The sequence below is a fragment of the Chanodichthys erythropterus genome, chromosome 15 (assembly GCF_024489055.1).
Source record: "Chanodichthys erythropterus isolate Z2021 chromosome 15, ASM2448905v1, whole genome shotgun sequence".
In the NCBI taxonomy this organism is placed as follows: Eukaryota; Metazoa; Chordata; class Actinopteri; order Cypriniformes; family Xenocyprididae; genus Chanodichthys; species Chanodichthys erythropterus.
The window spans coordinates 26421095-26448131 of NC_090235.1; the positions used below are offsets into that span (position 1 = coordinate 26421095).

General features: G+C 36.7%; 1 protein-coding gene across 2 annotated transcripts in view; it reads right to left on the bottom strand.

Annotated features, from left to right (window-relative positions):
• The window catches only part of atxn1a (ataxin 1a), a 112330-nt gene that overhangs the window by 32928 nt on the left and 52365 nt on the right, over positions 1-27037 (bottom strand). For both annotated transcript variants that reach the window (XM_067361714.1, XM_067361715.1), the window contains exon 3: positions 4641-4741. The gene's annotated coding sequence lies outside the window, so the exon portion shown is untranslated. The remainder of the gene's footprint in view (positions 1-4640; positions 4742-27037) is intronic.

The window sequence follows — 27037 nt, forward strand, 5'->3', positions numbered from 1 at the left end:
TAAGCTTAAATCTCATTACAAAAAAACAAAACAGTATTTTTTTAGTAGTATGATTTATAAGCTGTTTTCCACATGGGGACCAAAAACATGTCCAAAATTGTGAAAGATTTCTGGTATTTCCATCTTTGTGGGGACATTTTGTCCTCATAACGTAGGGAATACCTGAACACACACACATACACACACTCAAACACACACACCAGTTTGAAAAATCCAGTGTCTAACTGAAGTACAAAATATGACCTTGACTACATAGACTACATCCTGCAAAACAAACTATGCAGTCAAAATAGCCCCTTTTAAGACCAAGAACAAATATTTTTAGCTTTAAATTAATATTTTTGGTCAGAAACAAGTGACTGCCACTCAAAAAAAAATTAAATACAACCATTTTGTGACAGTCAGCTAGACATTCCTGTTGATTCCCACCCCTAGGTCAAAGGTCAAATGAGTTTTGAGTTCATTTCTGGGAAGGTAATATCACAGCATGTCAGAGAGCTGGATGTTTACTCCTCTACCATTCTTTCAATGTTCCAGAACCTTTGACTTCCAAGCGGCTCCAGCGAATGAGGGCCAATTTGCTGAGAGACATGTTTATGACAGCAGGGGATGAGGTTTGTGTTATTCTGAACCTCAAGCCGTTCAAAACTGTTTAAATGAGGAAGATGTATGACACATGTCTGCGTGTGAATGTTTGAAATTAAGAAGTGAAAAGCACGCAAACAGGTGCGAACGGGCACGTCCATGTGGACGGTTGGCAAAGTAGCTGTGATTGCGAGGTGCTTTTGTGTTTATGCTAGTAATTTATTTATTCTCCCTCTTTCTAGAAAGCGCTCCGCTGAGATCACAGTGTGAAAGGACACAGTTTTAAGTGCTGAGGGGGAGAGGGACTCAGGCACAATGGAATGCCACCGCTACTCCTGCCAAGAACACTTTTCCCATGCGCCCGGGAGCCAAGACTTCCCCCAACAGCCAAGAATAGCATTGCTGTCCTCACCAAACTCTCTCACACACACTAAGCAAACATAAGGCTGGGTTTGGCAGCACCCAAACTTCAAAAGGGTCATGTGTGCAGGACACACACCTGACAAAAAAGTTATTAGGATACAAAGATCACAGATGACTAGCTTAGTTTACCCAAAAATTCACCCTCATGTCGCTCCAAACATGTATGACTTTCATCAGTGGAACACAATATAAACACTGGGACATCTTTCAAAAATGTCGTCTTTTGTCTATACAATGAAAGTCAATGGGGTCCAAACACTCTTAAAGAGGCCATATTATGCCCTTCTACAAAGTCTTGATTTTGTTTTTGGGGTCTACTAGAATAGGTTTTCATGCTTGAATATTCAACAAGCACATTTTTCACATATGTCCTCTGATTGGTCAGCTGGACCAGTGTGTCGCGATTGGTCAACGTTTTGAGCGTGTTTCGGAAATGTCACGGCCCTTACCATAACTGCGAGTAACAACACACTGATAACGCAATTCAATCAGGACTCGTCCCTTTATTGCGTATGCCTTGGGTGGGAATTATTTAAGGGGGACCTATTATGCCCCTTTTCATAAGATGTAATATAAGTCTGTGGTGTCCCCAGAATGTGTCTGAAGTTTCAGCTCAAAATACCCCACAGATCATGTATTATAGCTTGTCAAATTCACCCCTATTTGGGTATGAACAGTTTTATTTGTGTGTCCCTTTAAATGCAAATGAGCTGCTGCTCCCGGCCCCCTTTCCTGAAGAGGGCGGAGCTTTAACTGAAGCTCACACTTTGGTTGCTTAACAACAAAGCTGGAAAACCTCACGCAACCAAAATGACGATTGGCAGTAAAAATAAAAATAATAAAAAACAATTTCACTAAAAAGAACTTTTTGTGATTCTGTGGATGTTAAAGTTTCATCATGGTACCTTTGATACCAACAAAGAACCTTTATTTTTAACACTAAACAGAAGAAATACACAGAAATTTGAAATCGAATAAGGCAATGATGTAAATGAGTAAATGATGTCAGCATTGACTATCCCTTTAATGTTTTCACAAGCACATCACACTTTAATATTGCATATCCTCCATCTTTTTATAATGACATCACACTATATAAATTGACTCTAATGCATTCCAGTGTGCTCACAGCACCAATTTGTCATCCATTTCTCTAGGCTACTTTTTTTTTTAAATGTCTTTTAAGAACTAACCAACAGGAAAAACACATTGCCGAACCCCACCTTTGCCATATTAACACTTAACGGAAGATTAGAACGTTCAAAAAGCATTAGGAAGCACAGGGTAAAAAAACAGCAGCGTGAGTGTGATGAACTGCTATGCTTCACCAGGCGCACTAAGAGGCCAGTGACCTTTAACAGGATGAGAGCTTTTACTCTAAAAGCCCACGATTGGTTAAAGGAGCCACTGGCATAGTAGAGCTGTCTAAGCTGAAAAATGGAGCGAGCAAGACAGAGGGAAAACAGACACAGAAAAGAGAGCCTCAGCTCATGTGAAGTACTAATTTTTATAAGTTTCCATTAGTTACCTCAAAATGAGTTCATATCAAGCCTTTAACAGGCCCGTCCATGAGCTAGCACTGCCTGTTTGCCCATTTGTCTCTCATATCCTGATTTTCTGAGTAGTCATGCGGCAATATATTGGCCAGGCTAATTAATCGGCTCATTTTTGGCCATTTCAAGATTATACTGGGTCAATGACGTGACGGGTAATTTCTTTGTCCAAAGGCCTTAATAATTATAAAAAAAACAAAGATGACATCCAAAGTATGTAAGGTAGCACAACTAGATCTCTTTTATTGAATCCAAAAGGTTTTAATTATATTTTGCTACATATAAAGGTATTTTAAAGATTTTGAAGTGTCAAAAGGTCATTCGGTTTAACCATTCAAAGGCCAACGCAGCCATTTAATTTGTGATTAAAATATCTTAAAATGTAATAAATGTATATATTTTTTATTCTGGCATGATTTTATAACATCATATATCAACATAGTGCAAAATGGTATTAAAATTATATGAAGTCTTTGCTTTATTTTGAGAAAGAATGCCCAGAAAAATGAATTTCACTCATGTCATTTGGAGTAACCAATATAAAGGGACCAAGTCATGCGGTCAATATCATGTGACAGGATGTGACATCATACAGACACCTGCAAAGGACCACATGGTCATGAAGCAAAGTAACTAACTCATGTTTTCACTTGCTCATACACGTCCCGAAACATCAGGTCATTCGGTACAACCACTATAAAACATTGAAAATGTTGTAATATTTTAAAAACTTGTACTAAATATAAATTGTTTGATTGTCCTTATGTTAGCCAGGTAGCAAGCTAATTAGCTAGCCAGCTAGATATCAGCCTGTTAGCATTGTTTGAAAATATTGTCATTCGATATAACCAAAAGTGTCATCCGGTAAAACTTTTTTTTTTTGGTGACAAATTTTGTCCATCTTGTAAAAAATGACAAAAGCAGTGTTAATTGATTATAAAAACCACATAATCTCATTGTTAACACTTAATAAAACTTTAAAATTATTTATATCTCCATTATGTTTTTTTACACTTTTTAAAACCTTATTCGTCAACGACCCAACTGCATCTGTGTGGCTGATTAATTTTAGTAGTTGCCTTTCAGCTTAGTACCTTTTAGTTACCTGTCAGTTACAGTATGGTCAATGATTAATAGACATTTTATGCACCTATTTTATATTTTGCCCAATTTAACACATCTTTTTATAAATTCTATTATAAGCATATAGAATTGATAAAAATCTATAAAAGATTAATCATTTTTATAAATTATATATTTATTACTTATAATAAGTTAATAAAATTTTTTAATAATTATAATATTTTATGTAAAATTAATTAAAAATAAAGTTTTTATAAATGTATTACATTTTGAAATAAAGTCTATATACATAAACAAAAAAAATTATACTGCAACAGCACTACCACATTTCAAAATGACATTTTTGCAACATATATACAACATATATTCCACCAATAGGGGGCGCTTATGGGATTCATTCACAAATCTACCTGAAATCTGGCTTTGTGGGCCATATACACAACAGAGCAGAAATTTCTGATCGACATCTGGCATATAATGCACTCTCAGTCTTGAGAACATGGGCCTTTTCACATACACACATATCTCACATGAACACGTGTATTATTTGCAAATGCTTAACTGATGTATATGAACCCGCTGCACGTACACATGTCAGTGTGTGAGCATGCTACAGTAAACCTGCGTGTTACAGTACGCCTGCGACCGACCACGCTTCAAGCATGAATCATTAAAGCTGTGTTGTCCCAAGCGGTTTGCGCTAGCTAGCTTTTTCCTGGAGGTGTTTTACGTGAAAGCGCTGCTTTCAGCCCCAGCTGTGTTGTTTGGTAAACAGCTCTGTTGCTAGGCAGACCTGTATTATTGCTCCACCAATCAGGGCCTGATTTGACGGGTGAGTAGGACACAGCTTAAGCAAGAGTTATTTTTACAATTGCGCTCCAGATAATGCCCCTGCACAAGTAGTAAAATGTAGAATTAAAGGTCATGGCTATCAAAAGGTACACGTGTGTGTGTATATTTGTGTGTGTGTGAGAGAGAGAGAAAGTCCTGTCATACCTCATTCAGTCACCTCCAGTGTTTTAGTGAGTGTTGCGGCCCATTGAAGTTGTTACAATCCCAACACGGTTTGTAGTCTCAGTGCAGGCCTCCAGCACAGCCTACGGACACACACACAAATATATAATTATTACTCAATAATACAGAGCCAGCAGCCTGTACAGAGTCACCAATAGGACACTACTACCCTTGAATTCCCGTCCATTCCTGAGGCCGTGTATTAAGTGATAAGCGAACATGATCCACATACAGATGCACTCAAGTGCATTTACTCTAGTAGTCACACTCATACTACTGTCATCTTGCAGCTCCACTCCCTTCAGACGCTCAAAACACAGAACAGACCGCTATGGAAACCCGAGTAACAAGACAACACAAAGGCGGAGGTGTGGGTGTACAGTGAGTGTGCTCTTTAAATAAAGATGGTTCTCATAAGAGCTGCTCTGAGATCAGCTTTGAGCTCGTGAGCGTGCAGCATGCGCTGTTATCTGCTGCTAGACTGTTTGGTTTCTTTCAGTAACCACCTGCGGTATTCCATAAGGCATAAAATGGGAATGACATCACATCCCTCAACTCCCAGAAGCACAGATCTTAGATCAGTATTCAGGAGTAGGACTCCACAGCACAGATTGTAGATAGCAGCAAGGAAGCCGTGATTAATTTATCTCTGGGGCATTACGTGAGAAATAAACTGTTGTCTTTAGAGGATTAGATAGCGGCAAACTATTTCCAAACGACATGCCCCCTGCTTATGTAGCATTTGTGTTGCAACTAGGGATGTGAAAAAATATTTTTAAAAGTTGACTACTCAAATAATTTCATAACTGGAAGCCTTGTATAAAAAAAGGCTGATTTCAGGTTCACATGTGCCTTATTTGCAGCATTTTATAGTGATCAAAAAAATACTAAAGGAACTGGATAATGCTCTGAAGAATGAAAGAGAAAGTAGATCTCAAGATCCTTTTTTAAAAGTTGGACTATTTTCAATTAGATATGACATCTTAAAAACACTAAGCTTGTGGCAGAATGCTTAAAAAAAATTATGATGCCATGGGCGAAGATATCCCATATATATATATATATATATATATATATATTTAAAACAACGACGACAATAATACCTGTAAAATTAATTAAAAATAAAACATAAAAATAATTATATAAATAAAATAAATAAATAAAACGACGGCAATAATAATACATGTAAAATGAATGTAAAATGAATTAAAAATAAAATATAAAAAATTATTTTAAAAAATTGTGTATTTTATATATATATATATATATATATATATATATATATATATATATATATATATATATATATATATATATACACACACACACACACACACACACACACACACACACACACACACACAGATCAATATATAATTAATAAATAAATATAAAATATGTAATATACTTTTATTTTAAATATTTTAAATTATAATATACATGTATAAGAATTTAAATAAATTATTGATTTATTTATATATAATTATTTATTTATATATGATTATTATATATGATTCATGAATATAATGAATCATGAATATTATGAACATAATGATATAATAATAATATAATTCATAATATACCTTTAACAGTCTCTCCAATTTTATACCACGAAATAATAATAATAATACATATAAAATTAATTAAAAGTAGTTATTAATATATAATTTTCATCTATACACTGTCACCCATCCCCTAGTTGCAACAAGGAAGCAGGTTTTATGGCTTGAGTTGTGATGGAAATGAGGAAGAGGAGAGGTCACGGTTTCATGTCAATGTCATTTCGGTCTTTCTTTACAGTGATTAACAAGTATACACTTCTGCCTTATCGTCCAATTCTGCAGATTAATTATCCTCTGTACTTCTCTGGCAACATTGTATTTTGGCAGACGTGCTGATAAAGCATCATTGATGAGAGAGATAGAGCGAGAGAGAGAGAGAGACCAGACAGATGGTCGCAGCGGGTGGGTGCAGTAAAACTTGTGACAACAGCCATTAGTGCTACAGGAGTCTGAGACCGAGGACAGATAGTGGGATGTGTGAACATGTGAACGAGGGAGAGAACGAGTGAGAAACCTAAATGCAACAGAGGAGAAAATGAAGACATAAGTGCTATAGACATTATATCTAGACATACAGACCATGATATGGCATAAAAACACTTGACTTTGCTTCGACTCCCAGTGTCCTATGTGCTTGAGAAGCTTTGAAACCTATTTGCATTCTTAATAAATATATGTGGTCTAAGAATAAAATGCACTGATTCATTTCCACAGACAAACTGTTGCTGGAATTTTGTCGTGTTTTTCAGATAATTGAGATTTTTGTGGTGGAATTAACCTGTTGCAGTACTCACTAACAAACTGATTTAAAGAGGATCTAACAGCTGATTAATTGTCAACACTTATGCACTACATTAAACATACTGTAAATTCTACTGCTTGAATATCCTACCTCAAAATGTCTCTATTCCACAACTCAGATGAGCTTCAGAGCGCTGCTCCAACCACAGCGTGAATGATCAATCTAACCCAGAGTCATGAGGACATCTGCATTACTACAGTGAGAAAATTATTACACCAAGTGCTGTTCATCAATAGGTAACCAAGCATGATACTAATTCCATTGAATCTATTTTGAATTTCCAGAAATCTGAGGTTAAAACTAAATCCTGTGGCTGCATGTTTATATCAGATGTATTTAGCTGTTTTATTATGTGAAAAAGACACTGTTGCTGTCACTTTAATGCCTTTTTCTTCTTTCATGTATCATGTGGTTGTGGCTGTGACCACAAGTCATAAACAGCAATGGGGCAATTCTTGCAAGCTCAGTCTTTTTATGAGACATGGCTCACACTGCCATTGTCACTTAAACATTTCCCTGAATGTCACTTCCCTCGAAGTTACTATCAGCTCTAGGAGGCCAAGCTGAGGCCATTGTGTTGGCTAAACAGCAGGATCACTCAGTTCAGTGTTTAAAGGTGACATGTATGAGAAAAATGCTATCAAAAACAAGATGGCGTACTTACAGCATTTACTAGCAAGGCTCAAAAGACCCCTTTGGATTGGTTTAAAGTGTACCATCAACTGTGCCATCGTGGATTGAACTAAACGTCTAAGAAATGACATATTGTTTGGTTTTCCATGTGGAGTGTTTTAGATATAACAGATGGACAGACATGCTGGAGTGAGAAATGTATTATTTTTCCACAGAAGTCCTTTCAAATTCAAACCTCTGTGACATGCCTTAGCAATCCCATAACACCTCAGGACAACAATGTTTCATATTCTATCAAGAGTCTACAGAGCACCTAATGTGCGTCTGGGTCTGTTAAAATTTATAACCAAACATAAAACAATATAGATATAGGAAGTGACACTAAGCGGAAACTAATTTTTCCACATCTTTTGCCACCAGGAGAATTGAAATGAAATCACTTTATCTTTTCTGTTTTCACTCTTATCACCATCTTTGTCAGAACCTGATACAGATCACAGGAGGGATTCTGTGATCTGTACAGACCTGCTGTTTGCTCTTAAACGGATAGTTCATCCAAAAATGAAAATTATCCCATGATTTACTCATCTTCTTTCAGACGAACACAATCGGAGTTATATTAAAAAAATATTCTGGCTCTTTCAAGCTTTATAATGGTACATGTAGTGAATGGGGCTTAAGATTTTGAAGCCCAAAAAAGTGCATACATTCATCATAAAAGTAATCCATACAGCTCCAGGGGGTAAATTAATGCCTTTTGAAGTGAAGCAATGAGTTTTTGTAAGAAAACGTCCATATTTAAAACTTTATAAACTTTAATAACTGGCTTTCGGCAATGGCTCTTCTCTTATATCGAAATCCTCCGACATTTCTCTTTAAAAATTCTCATTTTAGATTTCTAATTTATGACTGGTGTTTTGTTTTGCTGTATCCTCTGCGCTTCTGTGTTCGTCAATACATCATGTGTCAGAGGTCACCCTTCCGCCGAAACTAGACTCACGTACGGCAGTCAGATATTATGGTTTATAAAGTTTTAAATATGGATATTTTTCTTACAAAAACTGATTGCTTTGCTTCAGAAGGCCCCTGGAGTTTTTAGATTACTTTTATGATGAATAGATGCCCTTTTTTGGGCTTCAAAATTTTGAGCCCCATTCAATACCATTATAAAGCTTGGAAGAGCCAGGATATTTTTTAATACTCCGATTGTGTTTGTCTGACAAAAGAGTCTAGGATGACTTGAGGGTGAGTAAATCATGGGATAATTTTCATTTTTGGGTGAACTATCCCTTTAACTAACAGTGCACATTTCAGCATCAAGCCTTAATATTAAACTTCAACAAGCAACTCATATTGGACCATTTGTGCTACAGATATGAACGAAACCTCGAATCATGTGGCTTTTTGAAGATAGATGTGCATTTGCTTTAAACTAATCAAACTTTGACTTTGAAGGTGAAGATTTTCACCTGGTGGATGATAAAATTGTTGGAAAATAAATCCATAGACTTACATTGACCTGATGGTGACTTATGACTTTTGACTTGGACTCTATGAATTTTGCACTTAAGAAAACATAGTAAATATAGTTATTCATACAGTTTTGTGAGAATTGCTGATGTTTAGGTGGTTCAAAATGAAACCGTCTTGATATCACATTCATAATCTAAAGTTTCAGCTTATATTCTAATGCTGCTTTGCCCTCAGACTCAAAAGCCCTGATCATATATTATATATATATATAAAATGATCATTTCCTACATGGGAAATTTCATATCAGACTGGAGGAAAATGATTAAATCAGACACATCTTATATATCTAATATTGCAGCACTGCAACATGTTTGAGCATGCGAGCACTCACACACACAAACAGGATCCCTGTTCCCTGGACCGGTTTGTGGTTCCTTAAAACAAGTTCGTCTTCTCAGAGTCTGCTCCACAAAGTCCATTTTAGAGTAGGGTATAGTGTACGTATGTGATACACAACAGTGCAGCGTGTAATGTTTCCATGTGCAGATATAGGACAAGCAGTAAGCCAATACCATCCTTGTAGCGAAACTTGGTTAGCGAGGAAAGACAACACAGAAAGTGAGGAAGACTGAAGAACAGAGAGGATGATGGGGAATGATAAATCAAGAGGTTACAGGAAGGTTTAGGGGTGAACGGCCCAACTACAGGGGCCTTTAAATGTCTGATAGTGGCTGATTAAAAACCCTTCTTACATGTTCCATCCTATAACTTGGCCAGACCACATCTGTACAAGTAGGGAACGAAATTTACATTTTGCTACAGCTACCAATAGTGGGTGAATTGAGAAAATGGAACATTTTGGTGATTTAGTATCAGAAATATTCACCATGTAAAACAAACAAAGTTCAAACTTTAAAACTAAAATTTTTGACTTGGATATAAGTGAGTCACGACAGATGATTCACAGTATAAGCAGTTTGGAATGATTCTTAAAGGGAGGGTTCACCCAAAAATGAAATTCTGTCATCATTTACTCCCATATGTTGTTTCAAACCTGAACATTGAGCACCAAAGTAACCAAACAGTTGACGGTAGCCATTGACTTCCATACTATTTTTTTTCCTACAATGGAAGTCAATAGCTACCGTTAAATGTCTGGTTACCAACATTCTTCGAAATATCTTTTGTGTTCAACAGAAGAAAGAAACTCACACAAGTTTGGAAGGGTTAGTAAATGACAGAATTTCAATTTTTGTGTGACCTCAGATTGTATGTTTGTATGACTTATAACATTGAACTGATAAGTCAAACGGATTTAAAATGACATGAGGGTGAGTAAATGATGACAGAATCTTAATTTTTAGCATAATTGATTCTTAAAAACCTGTGTATTTATTCAAAAATGCATTGAACATGTCTAATCAGACCTATTAGATGATACAAATGCATTTTAATGTCAAATCAAGCCATTTACATTCAAACATAATGATGCATGAAAGCCTCATACCGCTGTCATAAGGTGCACCATATGCTTTGCACATAGAGTAATCATGGTGCTTTTCTTCTACAGATGGAAGTGTCATGGCAGACACAGTCTCTCTTTTCTCACCGGACAGAGAGGAAACAAGATGGAGTGCCTCAAAGGAATTCAGCAGCAGGTGTGTGTGTGTGCATTAGGAGGACAGCAGGTTGAAAGCCTGCCTTCTTTCAACCTCCAGAATCCAGCACACATACACAGAGTTGTGTGGCGAGCATGCTCAGTAGCTTGCTTCATTCAAGGTCAGTGCTGAGAGGCAGGTGATGACATCATTACTACAGCAGCTCTGTTATTTCACCGATCAATAGAGAAGCAGCAATGAGTTCATCTGAGCTAACGCCAGATGGCTGGAGCCACCCAATGAGAATCTGCTCCTCAAACACACACACATATCCCACAAGCACCGGCAAAGTGAGGCATTTACACTCAAAGCAATAGGAAATTCCCCCACATATGACATAGCGTACACACACACACACACATTGAAACGCATCTAACCAGGGTAGGCATCTCCAGCGTTTAAGCTCTGTAAGCAGCCGTACAGCGAGTGGCTGCGTTTGTAATGATGAGAAATGACTTTACACAGCTTCTGTGCTGAGGGACGCTCCCTGTTTCCACAGCAATATTACAGTCTATTCATTCTACCATTTAACATAATGAGACAGGACTAGCTTATTCAGCCAGGGAAAAAGCAATATTTATACACGAAACAAGCGCGGCAAACCAGTGAGTCATACTGGAGGACGGATGTCTCGGTCTAATATTAATGGAAGACTGCTTTGGCTCATACACACTAATATTATCAAATAATGTACCTTACAGCTCTGGGAGTATGTGTTTTAGTATAGCATATTAGGGGTGCCAAATGTAAGAGAAAGAGTGTTACAAAGATAATCTCAATTTTGCCACATTTAAATGTGACTTTATAACTATAACAATATATATATATTTTTTATAATATTGAAGTTTTAATAAAAAAGAAAAAGAGAGAAAAAGAGAAAAATATGTACAAGGAGACTTTCACAGAAATATGCTAAAGTATGAAAGCCAATATTAAGTAAACTTCAGTCTAATCTGTTTTTAATGAATGAAAAGTTATAGACTATACACCACGTACAATTTAACAATTCGCATATTATGTAAATGTCAAGTTTATGATTTATATTTGGATTTAACATTTAGATATTGATTCATTTTACATTTCATATTACAGATGAATATTTACACTTCCACTATTGTTCAAAAGTTTAGGTTTTTAAGATTTTTTTTTTAAAGAAATTAATACTTTTATATAGCAATGATGCTTTTTTTCTAAATTGGAATACACATACACATATATACATATACACACGCATATATATATATATATATATATATATATATATATATATATATATATATATATATATATATATATATATTATTATTAAGCAGCATAACTGTTTTCTACATTTATAATTAATAATAATAATAAATGTTTCTTGAGCATCAAATCAGCATATTAGAATGATTTTTGAAAGAACATGTGGAATAACGATGCTTTGCCATAGTAATAAATTACATTTAAAATATTAAAATATGAATTTATTTTAAATTAAATAAGATTTCACAGTATTACTGTCTTTATTGCATTTTTGATCAAATAAACGCAGCCTAAGAGACTTTATAAGAGACTTCTTCAGGACTTCAAAAACATTAAAAAATCTTACCAACTGTAGTGTAGATTTAAGATTATAGATCAGGGATGGACAACTCCGGTCCTGGAGGGCCAGTGTCCAGCAGAGTTTTGCTCCAACCCTAATCAAACACACCTGAACCAGCTAATCAAGGTCTTTAGGATTAGTAGAAAGTTATAGGCAAGTGAGTTTTTATCAGGGATGGAGATAAACTCTGCAGGACACTAGCCCTCCAGGACCGGAGTTGTCCATCCCTGTTATAGATTATATTAATAGATATTTTTCAATTATTCATATATTTTTTTAATAATTAAAACATAAATCTATGCTAAAATGAACAATAAATTGGGCCATTTTAACACATATTATTATTATTATATTGTTTGCTGTATCATGCTACTTTAACACACAATAACAAAATCTAGTTCAATTTCAATCTATGGTTTCAACATAATCCTATCAGTTTCAACTATTAACTATATTCAACTATATTCATCTATAACACTTGGTTGTTCGTTATCAGATTCAGCACACATGCTAGTCCACCTCAGATAATGCCGAGAACTTTTACCAGGACAGTCGAACATTGATACCTCAGCTGTAGATATAGCCACAAATAAATCATGGCAAGCGTAATCGTGTCATTGACAACCACAAAGACTGTCACTCAACCAACAATCACCATTCAATACCTCCCTTTTGTGCGAAACTACTGGAGAGGTACAACAGGAGAAGTGGATATCTCTTCACACACAAACTCATTTACAACTGCCTAAAAAGCCACTGAAATCTCCTGGTCACACTCAAAGTAGTAAAACTCAACCCGTGACAGGTTCATTCAGGGCCGTCTTTGGGGTCATTGTGAGGGACTGATTGAAAGATAGCTTTGTGCTTCCTGAGTTTCTCCTGCTGTGCTCAGCTGGGACAAATGCAGAAGTAAGTGGATAGTGTGAGGGGCAGGTACTTCTCTCAGGTTACCGTGTCGTACCCCAGGCTGACCTCATTCCTTTTAACTTCTCTCGTTCTCTGTCTGTCTCTCTTTCTCAGTGCTGAGGGCGTCATAGGCGCTCCTTTTCTCTGACAACCTGACTGACATCATTGTCATCCCATCATGTCAACGTGTGTGTGTGTGTGCTCTTGTTTGGCACCGTGGTCCTTATTCTGTCAAAGATTTGTTTACCACCTTCTGGAAACAAAACATTTGAAAGCTATTTTCAACAACAGAGTTACAAGTTAAGGAATAAGAACCTTAAAAATGTGTGACATGGCTCTGAATATCTCGATAGCAAAAGACAAGCAAAAATGTGAAGAAAAAATCCATCAGGGGAGGCCAGTGTTGCTATTATTAACTGCGACTAAAACTATTAAAAATGTTTATTTTTTTGTTAATTGATATAAAGCTGAAATATGGTAGTCAATGGGGGACGAGATCTGTTGGGTTACTGACATTCTTCCAAATATCTTCCTTTGTGTTCAGCAGAACAAAGAAATTTATACAGGTTTGGAACAACTTGAGGGTGAGTAAATGATGACAAAATTTAATTTTTTTTGTGTGAACTATCCCTTTAATCACTGCATCAGTGTAAAAAGATGCTGATGACAAACTACAATCATTTATTTTGAGTTCCTGCGTCATTCTTCACACGCTCTTTTTGACCAGCTTTTAAAGAAATGTTTGGCTCTAGATGAGATGGTTCAGATAAACAGAGCTTTGTCACTTGCTATTTACTGTTAAAACATGTAGTCGGCTTGGCGCAGAACATGAAAAAATATATAAAAGCAGAGTTCGAGACACTCTCGGGTCTATTTATCTGCAGTAAGAGAGGACAAGCAAATTAATCAAGCACCAAAGCAAACGCACTGAGTAGGCTTTCACTTTAAAGCACCTCCAAGCTAACCCCTGCAATCGAGCCTTATACAAGCTCAGATACAGAAAAAAACCATCATGTCTAAGAAAAATATCAAAGCTATAGAGATACAAAGGCAGATGGATAGATACAACAGTGAAAAGGGAAAATATAAAAGAGAAAGAGAGTGAGACAAGAACATGGGAGAAGGACGGGAGAGTCTATTTCTGCAGATCTTCAAACGTTCAAAGCCCCGATGACTACTGGGAGTCGACTCAAAGCGCGTATGGGACCGCCGCTCCTTCGGCCCCCTACTGTGAGACAAGCCTGAAAGCGGACCAAACCAGCTTTATGCTGACATAAAAAACTCAGCTCATTCATACATAATTGATCGTATATAAGGGCTATGCAGAATTATTACAATTCTGTAACTCCCTATAGTTAGATTATGTAAAGAATAGTAAATTCAAAGGAAAGATAATGTATAGATAACAAACTGCATTTATTTTCATACAAAAAAGTTTGATGTAGTACTGTTTTTAAACACCAGATGGCACTGTATTTCACCTTAAAGTGATTTGAGGGGGAAACCAAAACAGTTCTGGGACCAGTGTACACATGTATTACACTGTGTACCACTCTCATCTGTAGTCAGTGCTCAGTGGGAGTGTCTCGGTATGATGAAGTGACGTATTATCAAATCTGATCTCAAGATTTGCACAACATAATTACATGTATATGGCACAGTGGAAATCACCATGGGAAGAACCTGAGGTATAATAACTGCATGTGGTTGGGCTACCATATGGTCTCAGTTTGCGTTTGAAAAAGCGGTGTTGAGTCTGACAACAGGCTGTAAAACACCTTACTGTGGCAATGTGTCCTAACCAAGTTGTAGGTCCACAATGAAAGTGAAAAAGCAGTGTGATGTGGCACAATCAGAATGCATTTGATGTTTATAGTTGTGCGGAGCAGGATTTTGAATCAATGACATTTCTTTGTGGGTGAAGCTTCCAGCTACAAAAAAACAAAACAACAACAACAAAAAAAACAAACAGAAAGGCTGTATCCGAAATTGCTACTCATTCACTATTCGCTTCATTACTCTTAAGGTGGCTTTCTGTCTGGTTTTAGACAATCAAGTTTTGACATAACATGTCTGTTTATAGGCACAGCCTTGAGTCAGATGCTCATCTGTCCTCTTTTTAAGATTATCACTATTTTGTGCTTTATCCAGTGTTTATAATGAATTAAAATAGGCTATGTTCAAGTTAATATTGTAATATTGTAATAAGTGATGTATATTTTAGACACAATGTCAATATTGCGTGTTTTTGCTCTATTCCATCAATTAAACAGTTCTCAAACAGAGTCAAAGTAGAACTGTTGATCTCTGATTACAGTGGTTTCGTTCCTGAATTATTCAGCATTTTCGATTGAATCAGGCGAGTCAATGATTCAATGACTCATTCATAAAGACATTCACTTGCTTCACTCCTGAATGAATCCGGCGATTTAAACGAATTGACTGAATAAATGCATCATGAAGACAGTGAGTTGCCGCCACCTACTGGCAATTTTAGTTACATATTTAAAATATAATTTAATTTTTTCCAACATTTCATATTTCTATGTTCAATATATTCCATATTTAAAACACAAATCTCATAATAATATTTTACACTGCAGTGTAAATGCATTCTTGGCATCTCTGAGCTGCATTAAACAGTGTAAATACATCTAAATGCCACTTAAGATGCCGCTTCTGTGCCACCTCTGGAGTGCAAAATGTTTTGTTGATACGGATTTTAAAGTAGGGTAAGGGCTAGCATTAGCAAGCTAGCTTTGAAAGCATTAGATCCCACCCTCTCCAAAGCCATGCCTCGTCCAATAACACGAACGCACAGGTCGCACACGTAATGCGCTGATGATGTGTGATTTCAGAGGCAGGTAGGACACAACAAACTTGAACCCAATCAGCAGTAGGGGGCATATACACTGATGGGATGGGAGATGGGAGAGGCGAGAGGGTGTCCAAGAGGGAGATTTAAAGAAAGACTGTAGAAAGAGAAATGCCTGAGAGACATTACAAAAGAGTAAAGGTCATATGAATATCACTGGAAAAAGAAGTGGTATGATCAGGCAAGAGCTTTAGGACCATAGTTAATATTAGAAAAGCTTTTTTTCTCTGGAGAGACCTAAGAGGGAAGGCCTGAAAACAGACACTGAGGTTGTGTTGTTTCTGCTCCATACGTGGGTAACATTGGTTTTGAGTGTGTGCTGCTGGCGACTAACAACAAGCTCTTTCTTGTTTATACTTGTGTACTGTATGTTCATCTTTTGTTCTTCCTTGTTGTTCGCTCGTCATCTTCACTTTATTTTTGCCTTGCTTCTGCTATGATAAAGTTTGTGCATTTTGGGGGAGGAACAATGAAGGGAGGGGTGTGTTTGTTTGGACTGATTTCAAATATCAACAAGATTTAACAATGATTTTCAGAAATTGCTTACTGCACCTTTAAGGGTATAGGGGGTGATTCCAGACACAGCGCAAGAGACTGACAAAATCATGCCGCTCACAAGCCTGGCTCCAGCTATATGATTTAAAGTGGGGGGACCCTCCCACCCTGTACAGGCATCTGTACAAAAACCTTCATGCCAGGTTTGGAAAAGTAATAATATGAGTTTCTACACTTTCCGCAATGGCAAATGCAGTTTGCATGCAAATGTTTTGAAGTGGGTGGGTAAGTGTGTGGTTTCTTGAGATCACAATATGGCAAACAGCACAAAACCTGATTAAACACCTCCAGGTCATGAAGTGAGTGTAAACATGAGGGAAAAAAAGGAAGGTAAACTCAGGAAGGTAAACTCAAATGAGGGGGAACCCCGGCGCAAGAGACTACAGGTTTAGGAAAGCAGCCTTCGAAAGAGCGTGAGGTTTAAATATGACATTTTTACAAGCAGATTTAAGGGCGTCCCACAGCCAAGCACTGTGAGGAGAACAGACTTACATGCTTACATTACTGCAGGCTTTGCAAAATCTCATCCATTATTTGAGAGATTCCCGTAATGACATATCATGCCTTGATGCCTTTCTGTTCCTAAAAATTCTCCTCCTCTTCTTCAAAGTCTTTCTATCATATAGTAGAGTGAGAGTGTCTATTTTAAGCAAGCTGCTCACAATACAAAATCTGTGCAAACAGACGTCACCGGCCCCCCGTTTAACTGGGTTACATGTCGCTTTGAGCATTCCCGTGCATGAACTCCAAATCGCCCTTTCAAATGCCCTGAAGTGTGCACATTTGCACGAGAATGTGTCGTGAGTGTCGCTTTAAGAGCGACGTGGTGTTCATTGAGGCAACCACACACTGCGAGTCTATTTATAACCTCTGTCTTTGAGGTCTCCATTACATTTGCATGGGAGCCGTGCACTCACACTTCCCTCGCATCTCATTTACATATGCCGTGTGGTTTTCCTGCTGTGGGCAACCATTCCGCTGGCTTTAGTTATGTGTGTCTATGCATGCATGTGAGCAAACATGTTTGCGTGTTATGTGGCAGCCACTATCGCATTAGTAGTCCTGACTCACATGCTGCCCTTGGCAACATCAGGTGAAATATAAATAAATAAATAAACCTACAAAACAAAATAACTGATTTTTTTTTTTTCAATAAAATAAAATAAAAAATGACCTACGCAGTAAAAAATTAAATTAAGTTAAATGAAAAAAAAAAAAAACAATTATATAAATAAAGACAAAATAGGTAATTTTTATTTCTATTTTTATTATTATTTTAGATAATAAAACAAATTAAAATGATGACATATAGTCTACTACACATTTCTAAAATAAAAATAATTAAATTAAATACAAAATAATACAAAAATAAAACAGTCTATACTCGCATACAAAAAAATAAAAATAAAAAACTAAGTCTGTTTTCATAAAATAAATTAAAAAAAACAAAATTATACAATAATAAAACTAAACAAATGAAATTATCTTTGTAGTCTATACTACGGTGGCCGAGAGAGCTCAACGCGCTGCAAATAAAGAAAACATCTTCATCAGTTTGACAACACATATGCGCTGCAAACTCCACAACACTTAGAAATAGTGAAACGCGCTGCAAATAAAGAAAACATCTTCATCAGTTTGACAACACATGCGCTGCAAACTCCACAACACTTACAAAAAGAAAAACGCGCTGCAAATAAAGAAAACATCTTCATCAGTTTGACAACACATGCGCTGCAAACTCCACAACACTTACAAAAAGAAAAACGCGCTGCAAATAAAGAAAACATCTTCATCAGTTTGACAACACATGCGCTGCAAACTCCACATAACACTTAAAAAAAGAAAAACGCTCTGAAAATAAAGAAAACATCTTCATCAGTTTGACAACACATGCGCTGCTAACTCCACAACACTTACAAAAAGAAAAACGCACTGCAAAGACATAAAACATCTTCAACAGATTGACAACACAGATGCGCTGCAAACTCCACAACACTTACAAATGGTTAAACGCGCTGCAAATAAAGAAAACATCTTCATCAGTTTGACAACACATGCGCTGCAAACTTCCACAACACTTACAAATAGTGAAACGCGCGGCAAATAAAGAAAAAAATTGGAGTTTGCAGCGCGTGTGTTGTCAAACTGATGAAGATGTTTTCTTTATTTGCAGCTGCTTTTTCTTTTGTAAGTGTTGTGGAGTTTGCAGCGCATGTGTTGTCAAACTGATGAAGATGTTTTCTTTATTTGCAGCGCGTTTCACCATTTGTAAGTGTTGTGGAGTTTGCAGCGCATATGTGTTGTCAAACTGATGAAGATGTTTTCTTTATTTGCAGCGCGTTTTTCTTTTTGTAAGTGTTGTGGAGTTTGCAGCGCATGTGTTGTCAAACTGATGAAGATGTTTTCTTTATTTGCAGCGCGTTTTTCTTTTTGTAAGTGTTGTGGAGTTTGCAGCGCATGTGTTGTCAAACTGATGAAGATGTTTTCTTTATTTGCAGCAGCGTTTTTTCTTTTTTTTGTAAGTGTTGTGGAGTTTGCACATGTGTTGTCAAACTGATGAAGATGTTTTCTTTATTTGCAGCTGCTTTTTCTTTTGTAAGTGTTGTGGAGTTTGCATGTGTTGTCAAACTGATGAAGATGTTTTCTTTATTTGCAGCGCGTTTCACCATTTGTAAGTGTTGTGGAGTTTGCAGCGCATGTGTTGTCAAACTGATGAAGATGTTTTCTTTATTTGCAGCGCGTTTCACTATTTGTAAGTGTTGTGGAGTTTGCAGCGCATGTGTTGTCAAACTGATGAAGATGTTTTCTTTATTTGCAGCGCGTTTCACTATTTGTAAGTGTTGTGTAGTTTGCAGCGCATGTGTTGTCAAACTGATGAAGATGTTTTCTTTATTTGCAGCGCGTTTCACCATTTGTAAGTGTTGTGGAGTTTGCAGCGCATATGTGTTGTCAAACTGATGAAGATGTTTTCTTTATTTGCAGCGTTTTTTTTCTTTTTGTAAGTGTCGTGGAGTTTGCAGCACATGTGTTGTCAAACTGATGAAGATGTTTTCTTTATTTGCAGCGCGTTTTTCTTTTTGTAAGTGTTGTGGAGTTTGCAGCGCATGTGTTGTCAAACTGATGAAGATGTTTTCTTTATTTGCAGCGCGTTTTTCTTTTTGTAAGTGTTGTGGAGTTTGCAGCGCATGTGTTGTCAAACTGATGAAGATGTTTTCTTTATTTGCAGCGCGTTTCACCATTTGTAAGTGTTGTGGAGTTTGCAGCACATGTGTTGTCAAACTGATGAAGATGTTTTCTTTATTTGCAGCGCGTTTTTCTTTTTGTAAGTGTTGTGGAGTTTGCAGCGCATGTGTTGTCAAACTGATGAAGATGTTTTCTTTATTTGCAGCGCGTTTTTCTTTTTGTAAGTGTTGTGGAGTTTGCAGCGCATGTGTTGTCAAACTGATGAAGATGTTTTCTTTATTTGCAGCGCGTTTCACTATTTGTAAGTGTTGTGGAGTTTGCAGCGCATGTGTTGTCAAACTGATGAAGATGTTTTCTCATTTGCAGCGCGTTGAGCTCTCTCGGCCACCGTACTATACACTATAGTCTATACATGTTTAAAAAAAAAAAAAAAAAAAAAAAAAAAAATCTAATTCGAAAACAGTCATCCAGACCAGCAAAAGTGACGCCTGAAATCACTTTGATCTTGAAAAATAAAGTACAAGATGTGCACAGTATTTACTATTGTGAATTCTTTGTGCTTTAGCTGCCCGTGTTTCAGCGTGTTGTCACAGGAAGAGCGCATCTACAACGGGAGTAACACTTTCTGGCTAGCATGTAACTTACTTGAAGTTCAGTTGCATTTGCATCCTTTTGTGTAGATACAACTTGTAATGTTACATTCATGTTGTGTATCTAGGATATCTGATTAATCTCATGTCTCATATAGATCAAGCTTCAGTTTACTGGGGTTCATTCAATGTTCAGCTTCACCACGTGCAGCTATTCCTTTTAGATGCTTCTTTTTCAAAAGCATTGATGCATTATTGATAATCTAGCAATTATTTTTCTAATCATATTTTGATAGACATATTTTCACGTCATATTTTTATTTGCTAACATTAATTTTCGTAACAGTTTTTTTTTTTTTTCCTCCATTTAACACCCATTTGCCACCTGAAGTCACCTCATGGAGTTTGGGTTCCTTGCCGCTGTCGCCTTTGGCTTGCTTAGTTGGGGACACTTGACATTTGACTTGACATTTGATATTCAACAGTATTCTTGACATTTATTCAACAGTGCTGTGCTGCCAAATTATATACCGGTTATCACTGTAAAGCTGCTTTGACACAATCTGCATTGTAAAAAGCGCTATGTAAATAAAGGTGACTTGACTTGAACAGTGTTAAGTAAAATATTTACATTATTGCTATGGTGGACACGCCCCCCAATAAACACCACCCCCCATAAGCCCCGCCCCTGGGTACTGGAGTACTTGAGACCTATCAGTACTTGAAATGTCAAAAATGCTCAATCCTAGAAGGTAACCAGAAAACACTGCCGCCCTTGAAGACTGCCTAAATTGCCAATGCCAGTAACTTGTACTACTGTAGCCACACTAGCTACAACAGTGTGAAGTAGTGCATGTGTGTGTTTGTCAGTCAGAAGGCTGTGCTTTCATTTCTCGTTACTACAGTGTATAAGTGTGTGTGGTTTAACAGGACGGTGTGTACTCCAGCGAGGCCAGCCACATGAATGTTTATGATGAGTCACTGCCTGACACAGCAGGAGGATACTTACACTCACTACACAAGCGTGTGAAAGCGAGCATGTGTGTATGCATGTGTGAGAGTATTACGACGGTGTGCAGAATCTGCATGAGTATCAGTGGCCATGTTTAAGTAAAAGAGGCCAGATCTGTAGCCTTTCCACGGGTATCGGGTAAATGCAGTCTTCAGAGAGCCGTTGTGTTGCAGGACCCAGGCAGGCATTCGATTAAAGCCATGCAAAGTAAAACCAGACTGAGGAGCAACATGGAAACTCCTCCTATACACTTCTCTCTGTGCTTATTCAGCAAGCTATATATGGTTTGAGAACCTGTGCTTCATGGGAGAAGGCGGGTGCTAAAAATTGTATTTTTTCCACACACATATTACAACATGATAGTAACTACTGAGAACACCTGAGCATCTGCATAGCAACATGCTAACACCCATTGAGAACATTTCTACAACTGCACAGCAACATTAAAAACCACCAAGAACACACTATAAAAAACATAGTAACATGCTAACAACCGCTGACACTTTAGCAATCCACATGCTGTAACAACCACTGAGAACACTTTAACTTCTGCATAGCAACATACTAACAGGCATTGAGAACACCCTAATAACAACATAACAATATGCTAACTTCCACAGAAAAGATTCTTTAGCAACTGTAAAACAACATGCTAACAACCAGTGAGAACACTTTAAAGGCTTAGTTCATCCAAAAAAGAAAATTATCCCATAATTTACTCACTCTCAAGCCATCCTAGGTGTATATATTCTTTCAGTCAAACACAATCTGAGTTATATCAAAAAATATTCTTGCTCTTCCAAGCTTTATAATGGGAGTGAAGGGGGCATGAGATTTTGAAGCCATAAAAAGCACATCCATCCATCATGAATCCATACGACTCCAGGGGGTTAATAAAGGCCTTCTGAAGTGAAGCGATGCGTTTTTGTAAGAAAACTTTCCAAATTTATACTTTCCATATTTCAACTTTATAAGCTAGAATCACTGGTTTCCGTATGCGAGTCAATTCCGGTGGAAGACGTTGTATTGACAAACACAGAAGAGCAGAGGATAGAGCAAAACAAAACAGCAGTCATGAATTAGAAGTCTAAAACGAGAATTTTTAAAGAGAAATGAGATGGTTGCCAGCCCTATTTGTTTCATATGCCGGAACTTGACTCTCTCGTGAACGCACAGATTGATGTTACCAGTATAGTTATAAATATGAATATTTTTCTTACAAAAAATGCATTGCTTCACTTCAGAAGGCTTTTAACTTCTTGTGCTTTTTTGGGCTTCAAAATCACGGTTAATATTCACTCCAATTATAAAGCTTGGAAGAGCCAGAATATTGTATAATATAATTCTGATTGTGTTTGACTGAAAGAAGAAAGTCATATACACCTAGGATGGCTTGAAGGTTAGTAAATTATTGGATAATTTTCATTTTGGGGTGAGCTAACCCTTTAAATTCTTATCATCTAATCATTTTTTTCATGAGAATAATTATAATACAAATATTTGAGGAGAGGTTAATTTTATAAATATATTTCTCTTGTTCATCCACATTAAGCGGCCTCTGTCACAGGCTTTAATTCAGGCACAATGCAGAGGTCATTAGCGGTGATAGCCACTGACGTGGGCTGATCCTTCCGCTCGATGCTATTTGCAATCCAATCAACCTTGACTAGAAGCCCAGCTGGTTTTACAGCTCTTTCCGTGGGCAGCGAATCACAGCAGCCTATAGTTCGTTGGTCCAGTTTACAACCATCGATGGCCCTTTGCATTTAGCATGCTTAGCATTTCTGCCAGACTGAGGAGAAAGCAGGAGAAACCGAATGCTTTCACAAACTTAAGTTTAAAAGGCTGAGTCAACCACACCTGTGCCCTTTCATGCACTTTATCCCCAACATAGGTACATACACACACAAGAACAGATGCTTGCTAAGTAGCATGCACACTGAAACTCATTCACACAAGCACACACAGCTAAAAAAAGAAGGATTTTCCTACACACTGCAAAAAATACTATTCTTAATCAGTGTCTTGTTTTCCAGGAAATACATCTCAGCAGCCTTGAAACAAAATCATTTTACTTGATAGGCAAGATACTGATATAAGGCAAGGGTGATACCAGTTATTTCCTTTCTGATCTGATAAGTACCCTCAAAGTCAATATTCTTGATCAATACTGATACTCTACCTCTAGTAAATTGATTTTTTTAGAAGTTAAAATGAGTAATAACCATAACCATATTTAAAATACACTGTATTTTACATTTAAAAGAGCAAAAATTTATCAAATTATCAGATTTCTTTTTTGTTTGTCACTGACTAACCATTACAGACACCTTTTAACTTATAAATAAATACATTTATAGCAAACATCATACAAACACATTATAGCAAATGCCACATTTTCTTTATTTAGCGTGAAAAACTCCAGATGTCGCATGCCTGTTTTTGTCATTTCTCGATCCATTCTCTGTTTGAATGAGTGCTGTGACTGTCTGTTGCTGTCTATCATTTGTTGTCAACATTTCACAGTAAAATAAATGAAAGAAATGGCTCCTATCTTACATAACTATGTTATTGCTAATACACATTATTTCCACTTCAACACATATATTGATTTTTAAGCAAAATAATTGGTAAAATCACTAGTTCAAAATAAGTGATTCGAAGGAATGTTTGATTGTTACGTTCACATGCAACCAAATAATCCGCAATAGAATTGAATAGACTTCATGTAAACACCTCAATCAATTTGATTGAGCTCGATCTGAATCAAATTTTGATTGAGTTGGGGGTGGTGTAGACCTGATATAATCCAATCAATAGAAAAAAATTAAGTATGTAAATACTTGAATCTGACTTTTTTTCTCAATCGAATTCAAAAATACCTTGCACACATGTGCAGTGTCATGATGCGTACGTTTACATAAGATCAATCTTGATTAAAACACCCATGTGAACTTATTCCTAAATGCCAATGATACAGCTATGTCAACTGAACCTTTGAAAAGTACGATAACAGTGGAACATTCAAATCTGTGTTGGCGCTGTCCCAGTGAGAGCAGCTGTCATGTATAGGTAGGAAACATCTTCACAAAAAGTATTTTCAACCACACATTATTATTGTTTCTGTTACAATAATTCAAATGATCACAGAAGTACGGGCCCGGTCGCACCAGTTGCAATGCCTATGGAGAGCCCTGAATGGATCAATAAATCATTCATTCAAGATATTCATTTAAAAAAGCTGAAAAACGAGCGAGTCATTCATTCAAACCTACTTTTTTAAACTGTTCATTCAAATCAATTAAACATTTTTTAAACAGCAATTAACATTTTGTCTGAACCTCTAGTAAATCACGTTATTTTGTTTAGTTGTCTATTCGGATGCGTGGGAGAATCGTGATTTCTATTTTTTTTTTTAAATGTTATTCTCAATTGCACATGTAAACGAATATATGAATCAATAAGGTTCATATAAATAGAACTTTCAGGAAAAAAAAAATTAAAATTGTCTAATGATGACTAATAACAAAGACTACAGAATAACACAAGACGTGTCACTCGTATTGTTTTGAATGGGATAAAGTGTAACGCGCAATATGGCGGAATAAGTCCCGCCTTCTAAATAAGAGCCAATCGCCGACTGGTAAAGTCATCGCGTCACTTCAGCGGCCGTTAGAATCACTGGTTTCTATAGAAACAGTCAGACGCGCGCCTCCGAAGAGGCATTTAGGTCTGCGCATGCGCATTAGCTTGATCCAGCCTGAAAAATCTGTTTTTTTGTTATGATTCAAGCATTTAGAAACTAAATTTATGAGCCGGTTGTTGTTAGATTTCATTGGTGATTTCAAATATGATTTAATCGTAAGGTTGGCGAACAGTTTGAGAATTTGATGTTTCCCCATTCAAAGAGATTGCATAATGCCCAGGATGCCCGAGAGGCGTTTCAAAGATGGCCGCCGAGTGAAATGACTTGTCTTAAAGGGACTTTGCTAATAATTATTATTATTGTTCTAATATTTTTTGGTATATTTATTATAATACTAAAATACTATAATATTACAATATAATAAAAATACTATAATTATTAAATATTATAAAAAGTATTGCTATGGTTTTATTTCTTACTTTCTAACAGTCATGGTTCAGTTCACATATATGACAGCTGAACATCTCTCAGGAACCCTGCTAAAAATTGCAAGGTATGGTTTCAGGCTTTATTAAAACATCCTAGGAAATGTTCACACATTCCAATGTATTTTGATTTACAGTCATTTGATACGTCTCCACTGCACAACACTAATGTCCCAGTAGGATCACCAGTTAAACGGCTCTAAATGGGCAGTGTGGAGATCCTTGCGGGGCGCGGGGGCCGACATAATTGGTTAGCATTGCCAGTGCCGTCCTCCTATTTGTGGCAGATTAGGGTTATCCACAGTTTGACAAACAGCTTTCTCCACAACGCACTAATCATGGCTTTTTATCCCATTTTGGGCATGTGGAAGAAGGGCACTAGAGAGGCAGCAAATTACATGTGTCATTATTAATGGACCAGCGCTTGTGATAATGCATCAACATTAAGGCCCACACATTCCACACACACGGCTAACTCTCTCCCCACAGCTGTCTGCACCTCTCAGCAGGGCTTTTAGTTCTCAATCAATCAAATCCACTACCTCTTACACAAGCATGAAGACGCGTGTACGCACAGATGTACGCGGCAACACGTACATAAGATGCAAAAATCAAGACACTCTTGAACAAGTCTGACATTCTCACAGACATCAAACACACTTATACAAATGCCGTGACGTTAAGTGTAGCAGAAGGTCCAAGATAACAATAAATTACCAAACTCCCACGTTCTTTAATTGAAACCTGCTTGCTTTGCTCTGATGCGCTGCATCAGTCTGGAAGGGAAGTATTTGGATTCACTCGAGCCAAGAGCAAAAAATGAAACAGAATTCCTGAAATAAATAAATAAATAAAACATCCATGCCGGTGCTTTCCATAAAGTGAGCTTCCATATTGTGCTTTAGCCTAATATATACCAGTGAGCTGTAGAAGAAAGGAATTGCCATGATGAGGTCAGAGTACACATCTAAATTTGTAAAATTAGTAAAAAGTTTTTTTTGTTTTTTTTTTGCACATATCAGGAATTATTCATGTATAAATATTCAGATTTTGCACATTTTACAACTTGAACTAGCATTGCCTTTCAAAAAAAGGGCAAAGAGTCTTGTTGACCTTGACACACACAAACACACACACTCTCTTTATGATATCATTTCCTGTTTTATATATATTGTTTTCTGTACATTGGTTGAACCACATAACCTTGATTTGGCAAACCATTTTTATCCTTTTTTTATATATTAATGCATTTTTCAAATATTAATTAGCAGTAAAGCAAAAATATATAGACATAATTTAAATGTTTAAGTTAAAATATTGTTTCTAAGATATAATAATAAAAGATTATGCCAATAAAGCCTCATTAAAATAACAGTTGTATCATCCAGACAGCTCTAAATATAGCAAAATGATT